The sequence below is a fragment of the Phaseolus vulgaris genome, chromosome 11, assembly GCF_051622355.1.
Source record: "Phaseolus vulgaris cultivar YP4 chromosome 11, ASM5162235v1, whole genome shotgun sequence".
Lineage (NCBI taxonomy): Eukaryota > Viridiplantae > Streptophyta > Magnoliopsida > Fabales > Fabaceae > Phaseolus > Phaseolus vulgaris.
This window is the reverse complement of record NC_143508.1, coordinates 12,210,015-12,218,523: the sequence shown is the minus strand read 5'-3', so window position 1 is coordinate 12,218,523 and position 8,509 is coordinate 12,210,015.

Genomic DNA, 8,509 nt, shown 5'->3' with positions numbered 1-8,509 from the left:
ATTGAATTACCCATGTGAAAATTAACTAATTTTAATTTTTCACAATTTGACATAGGTAATCAAACATATTTTTAATGGCATGCCTTCAATAAACAAATACATCAATTGAAATAAAACATTTAATTCATATAATACAATAATTTAAAATAACTAAAAGCTAGTTTATTAGGAAGAACATGTTATATTTAATAAGATAACATTGAATAACATTCTTTAGAAAATAAAGATTTTTCTTGATCTTATCTTTGATTGAACAAGTTGTTGCTTGAGAGATGAGACCAATTACTTGAATGACACTTTATCGTTGGAGTAATAAACTCTATAATTAGGAACCTTGCTCTCAATTGAGATAAATCACACTGCTGAAGTGAAATATGTATATGACAACACCTATCAAATGTTTGAAAAACAATTAACTATTTTTTTTATATTTACCAAAATAATTTCAATGTAATATTATAAGTTAAAAAAATAAAATATTATTTCAATTCAATTTTGTACATGACCTCACTTAAATGAACAAACTAATCGGTACTTAACAATCTAATTTAGTTCTATCAGTTATTTAAATCTTATGTTTATTTCTTCCATAATTCATATATTTCAAATATCATAAAACTTTACATACATGACCTAAACAACCCAAATAAAGACTTTGATTCAAATTCTATAGGAGTTAAATCTATAGTTATCTCATATCCTATAATTAATGTCTTACTCTATATCATCCAAATATGAGATTGTCTCATTTCTCATAACATGTTTAAATCTTCTAATTTAAAATTCTATTCATAATTTTGTATAATTAGACCAACTTAAGTTTTGACACATCAATTTACATGTAAAATTTTAAAAATCAACCCGTTAATAAAATTCTAAAATTTCTCAAACCATGTTCCAACTTATTATTTTTTATTTTCATGTTTTAATTAACAATACAAATTTCACACCAAATTCTTGCACAAATGTTTACGAGTTTGAGTATAATATATATATATATATATATATATATATATATACTATAATTTTATTCACAAATATCACATTATTTAAAAAGTCTAAAATATAGTCTTTAATAAAATTCAACTTAAACTATTCATTGAGCTAGTAAAGTTTGGGTAAATCACATTACCATTCAAACCTTAGGATTTGAATTATAAAATAAAACCATATTGTATGAAATCAAATTTATCATCTAATAGCGTCCTAAAACATGTATATCTTTCATGTTCATCTTAAAAAAGTTGTCATGAAATAACTGAGGATACATAAGTTTGATCAACATATCAATCACTTAATTAGAGTAAGAAACATGAATTAAATGAATGTGACATTTTTGAAGTTTATACCTTTTTGTCATTTCAATGTGTTTCATCACTCTAATATTCATAATTTTAATATATGTTTCATAAATATCTTTGTTATTATAATTATACATAATAATATATTTTTAAGAGTTAAAAATATAACAAATATGAATAAATTTAAGCAACAAAAGGTATAAAACATCATAATATAATGTGATATTAATTTAAATGAGAAATTTGTTTTTAATAGCAAAAACACATGCATTTCCGTGTATTCACAATTTTTATTATACTAAAATAATTTAATTTATTATTTTTATGACATATTAATTAAAAATATAAAAAAATCATAATTTAATATACACTACAAGAAAATTATTAGATAGAAACTAATTTTAAAAACAAAAAATTGTTATTATATTTATTGAATTATATAGAGACTAAAACTAAAATTGCAAATAAAATATACATACATCAAAAGCTAAAACAAAATAAGTCAGTTTTTTTGAAGTATGAGCTCGTAACAAAAAAAAACCAGGAATTATATAAACCAACTACCATCAATCATAAAAACACATGCAAATACTGTTGAAATACATTAGTTGTTGAAATACTTATTATCCAAGGTTATTTTGCTGAGTTTTTAAAATACATTTTTTAAAGTTTAGAAAACTTATTTGTATTGTAAAGTTACACTTTGAAAATTTTAGAGAGTTTAGTTATAAAATATATTAAAACTATGTAGTTTTTAATTATTTATTTATAAATAGATTTAATTACATTTATTTATTGAAGTTTGAAAAATCTGGAATGTTTTATTGAGGTTCTACAATAAATCTTTAGAATTTAACGATGGTTAAAAAAACTTTCGTTATTTTATTGAGATTTTAGAGTAAACATTTGAAACTTAAAAAGGTTAAAAAGAATTCCATTAATTTGCTGAGGTTGTAGAATAAACATTTGGAACTTACTGAAAGTTACTAGAAGTTAAAAAACCTCTTTTATTTTGTTGAGATTTTAGAATAAACCTTTGAAAATTAATGAAGGTTAAAAACCCTCCGTTATTTTGCTGAGGTTTTAGAATAAACCTTTGAAATTTAACTAAAGTTAAAAAAACTTATGTTATTTTGCTGAGGTTTTAAATAAACTTTTAGAATTTAATGAAGGTTAAAAAAACTTCCGTTATTTTGCTGAGGTTTTAAAATAAACCTTTGAAATGTAACGGAGGTTAAAAAAACCTTGGATATTTTACTGAGGTTTTAGAATAACCTTTAGAACTTAATGAAGGCTAAAAAACTCTCCATTGATTAAATAAACTCCTAAGATTATATGAACCTCCGTTAAAAACCTCTTTTTTCCGTGTTAAAAGATTATGCTAAAAGAATTACTAAATAATATCTATAACAACATAAAATGAGAATTTTTCTCAAAAGAATGTGTACACAATTTTTTCCCATTTCTATTTGCTAATTTTTTTTTTCAATTTTATTCTTGAAAGAACATATATAATAATATATACTGAGTATTCTCCTCATAACCCTTTTTTTACACAATTTTTTTCACATTTATCCATGAAGAAATAACAATTAGTTTAATATATCAATTTAATATTTTTTTTTCGATTTTATTCTTGAAAAAATAATCTGATTAATTTAATAACTTCTCTTTAATAACTTCTCTTATCATTAAAATTATCAGTTACAACATTTTTTAAATATATTCCAAGTCCCATATTCTTTTCTCCCTTCCTTTACTCTTTTCTGCATACACACTCTCATTCTCATATATCTTTCTTTTACTATATTTTTTTTATTAATATCTTCAAAATTAATCCTTTACTAATCTAAATTCAATATTTTCTAATTCTTCATTTTTTAATATGTATTATGTTATTGTACATAAATTAAAATATGACAGTATTGTTCTTGCTAGGAAGATGGGGCTTAGAGAACTATTGAATGATGTTGTCTCCTTCCTTCTTTCGGGTAGATTACTATAGCTTCACTATGATACTTCTCGTCCAGGTGCTACTCCTTCGGGTCTCGGTTGTTTAGCCTCAGGTGAATGCCGAATGGGGGGTACCTGCAGAAGGTATTCGGGCGCTCAAGTCAGTAAAAATGGGTATTCAGCACTCGAAGGTGTACAGTGATAATGACGTACCTTGTTCTTGGGATATGTTCTATTTATATTATTTTAATGGGCTTACCTTATTGGGCCGAATTAGTAGAGTGGATCGCACTTAGGGGCGTATTACCTAGTTCTTAATGGTAGTTCCGCTTTACTGATCTTGATTTGAGCATTAATGGTTTAGGTGAGTCAGTCGGCCTGGAGGGACGTGTTAGGCTTGGTTGGCTCGGTCAACTTGGACAAGGGGACCAAGTCAAGGTACTTGAACATTCGGTCCATACCAGTACACTTGCCCCCCAGGCTCGAGGGTATTTAACCCAAAGAGTCTTATTGGTCGTTCGGTGGTTTGGGTGCTTGTGATGGCAGTTGGGATATATCGGGATCTGATGTGATGAATGGGCTCTTTGATGTGATGTGTTGGCGGCACCTCCGTGCCTGATATGACCCTCATTAATGAGGGGTTTTTTTTGCGCCAATTTTCAGTATCTTTAGGATCGTTGGATTTAAGGAGATTTAACGATTGAGGTGATTGTGGCATTTCATATTCCGAGACCCTTAAGGGTATAAATAGGGGGTCTCCATAGTGTTGAGGCATTGTTTCTTTGTGAGTATTTGCTCTGATAGCCGAGTGATTTCGTGTCTCGCCAAACGATCCTTATTTCTTCACTCGTCCTTCCAGCTTTTTAAAGAGGTTAGTTATGTCTTCTTTGTCTCGTCCCACTTCTTCTTCTTCGGATCTCGCTTCTCCTCTTCCATCTCCTCCTTCTTCGTCTCAGTCTTCTTCTTCTTCATCATCGTCCGGTTCTTCCACGATCGAAACTCTGTCGGTTGGGGAAATTCAAACGTTGCCCCTGTGGGAGTGGTGAGGGAGGATGACCCGGCTGGTGCTTTTGATCGGTCGGGTGATTCCGAGTAGTTATTGTTAGAATATAAGACCTTAAACGAGAGGGGGGTGAATTTTTTAAAGGGGTTTTCAAAAAAAATTTAAGCTAGAACAAAATCTTTTATATGAAACTCAATTAGAAATTCAGTTAGCCAAGATATAAAGCACAAAACAGCAAAGCACCAGAAACCATGCTAAGTGGAAAGAAAGAACATATCTCTTAGGAGGATTCACTTAGCATGGTTCTTGCTAACTCTTCAAGAGATATGTTCTTTCTTTCCACTACACCATTTTGTTGAGGAGTTCTTGGTGTAGAGAAGTTGTGTAAGATCCCCATCTTCTCACAGAATTTGCTGGATTTCTCATTTTGAAATTCCCCTCCATGATCACTCTTTATAGAACCAATGTTTCTGTTTTTTGTGTTTTGTAACCTTCTAGCAAGCTTTTTGAAGGCAGAGAAGGCATCACTCTTTGATTCCAAGAAGAGAGTCCATGTGTACCAAGAGAAATCATCCACAATAACAAGAGCATAATAGTTGTCACCAAGACTCATGGTTCTTGAAGGTCCAAACAAATCCATATGGAGCAACTCAAGGGGTTTTAAAGATGAAACAACATTTTTAATTTTGAAAGAATTTTTAACTTGTTTCCCTTTTTGACATGCTTCACATATGTGGTTCTTCTCAAACTTATGGTTGGGTAACCCAATCACAAGATCTTTAGAGATTAATTTGTTTAAGTGATTCATGTGAATGTGAGCAATTCTTCTATGCCATAACCAAGATTCATCATGCTTAGAAAGAAGGCAACCTATAGAACAAGGATAAGGAATATCCAAGAGATAGACATTGTTGATTCTCTTACCAATCAACATTACCTCTTTCGAGTTAGGAAGGAAAATTTCACAAGAGTTTGTCTTGAAGATTACTTGATAGATAGCCTTTGTCACATAGTTGGCTAATGCTGAGCAAGTTGTGCTTTAGTCCCTCTACATACAAGACATCATGAATGATCAAGATACTCTTATCTCCTATAGAGCCTCTTTCAAGAATTCTTCCTTTGTTGTTATCTCCATATGTTACATGGCCTTCTTGTTTGAAGGTGATGCTCACAAACTTTGATTTATCTCCTGTCATGTGTTTTGAGCAGCCACTGTCCAGATACCACTGCTGCATGCTCTCCATCAAATTTCCCTATAATTTCAAGTACAAAGATTTGATCCCCTTTTAAATGTAGGTCCTTTTGATTTATATTCATTACTGGGAACTCCAGAATCTTTAGGAATCCATCTCATAATGCCTTTAGGAACAAAATATTTCCTAATTTTGCAGAATCTAATAGAATGACCTCTTTTCATGCAGTAGAAACATGTAACAACCGGTTATTTCGACAGAACAATCGATTATTTTTCTGGTAGTTTCAAAAATGACTTTGAAAACTTGTCTTGCTTGTTCTGTGGATTAAAACCTAATCCAACTTTTTCAAAAACACAATTTTGAGATGCCAAGACATTCTCAAAGTTTGATTTACCCTTTGAAAGCTTATCCACAGTCTTTACAAGATAATGAACTTTCTTTTCAAGATTTTCACAATTTTCACAAATAAAAGAATCACACTTGCAAAAAGAGTTTTTGTAAAGAATTTCAAGATTTTCAAAATCTGTTTTTGAATTTTCTAATTCTTCTTCCAGTGATTTGACTCTGTTTTCAAGCCAGTTGTTCATTCCCTTCAACCGGTTGTTCAAGAGAGCCAATCAGTTAGCTTCTTCATGTGTTTCTTGAAATGCTTGAAGTAATTGACTGTAATTTTCAGCATTTGAAGAATTATAGGAACTTACACTGCTTGAATCATCTTCCTTTTTGGCCATGAAGCATAGATTGAGACCTTTTTTATTATGTCTCCTTTTTCTTCTTGTCTTTGATTTCTTTATTTCAGTGGTACTCTCATGAGTTGCTTTGAGTGTATCCCACATGTCCTTAGCAGATTCACATTTTGAGATCCTGAAAAATTCTTTAGAATCCAAAGCAGATGTTATTATATTTTTGGCACTGCAATCAAACTTGGCCTTTTCACTTTCTTCATTAGTCCATTGGGATCAAGGTTTTTTTAATAAAATATCCATTCTTTTTAATCTTTGGAATGAAAAGGCCATTTTCAATTGCATCCCAAATCCCTTGATCAATGGATTCAACAAATATTTTCATTATAGCATCCCAATAATTATAATTCAAACCACAGAACAAAGGTGGTTTGTTAATTGAAGCACTCTCCTCAAATGGGAGTTTTCCAGCCATTGAAAAAGATTTTAGGATCAAACTTGAGTATTTTTCAAGTACCAAGCTCTTGATGCCAATTGTTAGAATATAAGACCTTAAACGAGAGGGGGGTGAATTGTTTAAAGGGGGTTTTCGAAAACTTTTTAAGCTAGAACAAAATCCTTTGTATGAAACTCAATCAGAAATTCAGTTAGCCAAGATATAAAGCACAAAACAGCAAAGCACCAAAAAAACAATCGGTTGTTTATACCAGCAAATCAATAACAACTGAGTTTAAATGAGTTTAAGGGAATACAGAGATACACAAACAGTTTATACTGGTTCACTCTTAAACCAAGAGCTACATCTAGTCCCCAGAATCCACTGGGCAATCCACTAAGCAATCAAATACAGATTACACACAAAACAACCAAAGAAGTGACCTTGAACCCTTCAAGAAACACACTTCCTTTGGCACAACACACACCAAGAATGTTGATCTTGACAACCTCAAGAGCACACAACACTCCTTGGCTTACAACACCATAAATTAAAAAGTATTCAGAACGAATTACACTTGTTTACAGAATAAACTGAAATCAATACAGACGTAATCCTATTTCACTCTCTCTTGAGAAAACCAAATCTGAAAAGTGAATGTTCAAAACTTGAAAGCAATCTCTCACAACTGAAAAAATCAAATATGTTTTTCTTGTTTGTTATAAAACATAAACAAACTATTTATAACTTTCAAAGATTGGTCAAAGCATTTAATACAAGAGCGTATTCAGTTGAAAATCATTTAAAACACACTCAACTAACAAAACAGATTTCTGTTAGAATTTTCAAACAAACAATCGATTGAAAGCACGAAACAATCGATTGTTTTGGTTTGACAACAAGTCAACCAACCAAAACAGTTTTCAACCTTTTCAAAAACACCTTAGAGTAAAACAATCGGTTGTTTTGACAAAACAACAGGTTATTTTTCACTTAGTTTGAAAAACACTTTAATCTTAAAAGATTTAAAAACACTTTAGCTTTAGATTCAACAAAGAGTGGATTACACAAATAAACTACCCAGATCCTAAACTAAACACAACAACAACTTCAGCCTTGCATCAAACACTTGGATTTGGATTCTTCAAAGCCTTTGATCACTCTTGATTCAATAGTTATCTCCTCATGGGTTTGACTGGGTGGATCCGAAGGTGACCCAGATCACCTGCTCGTTTGTGAAGAGGGATGTGGTTGTTGGTTTTTTGGACCAAGTCGGTGTTTTGAAGCCGGACGTGAGTCTGGATGTGATAAGCATCGAACCTAGTGAGCCGACCGATGTGGTATGCTTAGCTCGGTCATCTACCGAGAGTCCTTTCTTTTACATGTATGCTTGCTTGTTTTTGGACTTGCATGCTTCTCTTCCTTTTGATAACTTGATGGTGGGTGTCCTTCGGGCACTCAACGTGGCCCATACGCAACTTCATCCCAACATCTGGGCATCTATCCAGGCCTTCCGCCTTATCTGTGATGTATTTCGTCTTTCTCCCACTCCTTCAATTTTTCTTAGTTATTACACTTCTCATCCGGCCAAGTTGGCCTTGTGGCAATCGTTGGTTGGTCGTTTGGGCAACGTGCTCTTTGGCTCCTTTGTCACTTCTTATAATAATTTTAAAGAGAAATTTCTTAAGGTTTTCATTCGCCCCGAGGGGGTGAAGTACTTTTTTAATGAAGCTGGTCAGTCCAAGTTCCCCTTGTCTTGGACCAGTAAGCCGATCAAGTTTAAGGAATGGCCTTGTCCGCCCTCGAGCGTTGAGGAAGAAGAAATTTATTCTCTTTTTGATGGGCTCCCTCTAAACTTCCTACGCGGAAGCTGATGGCTTTTTACACGTCGCCACAACACTGGGGGTCTTCGAGGGTACACTAACTTGCTTGTTCTC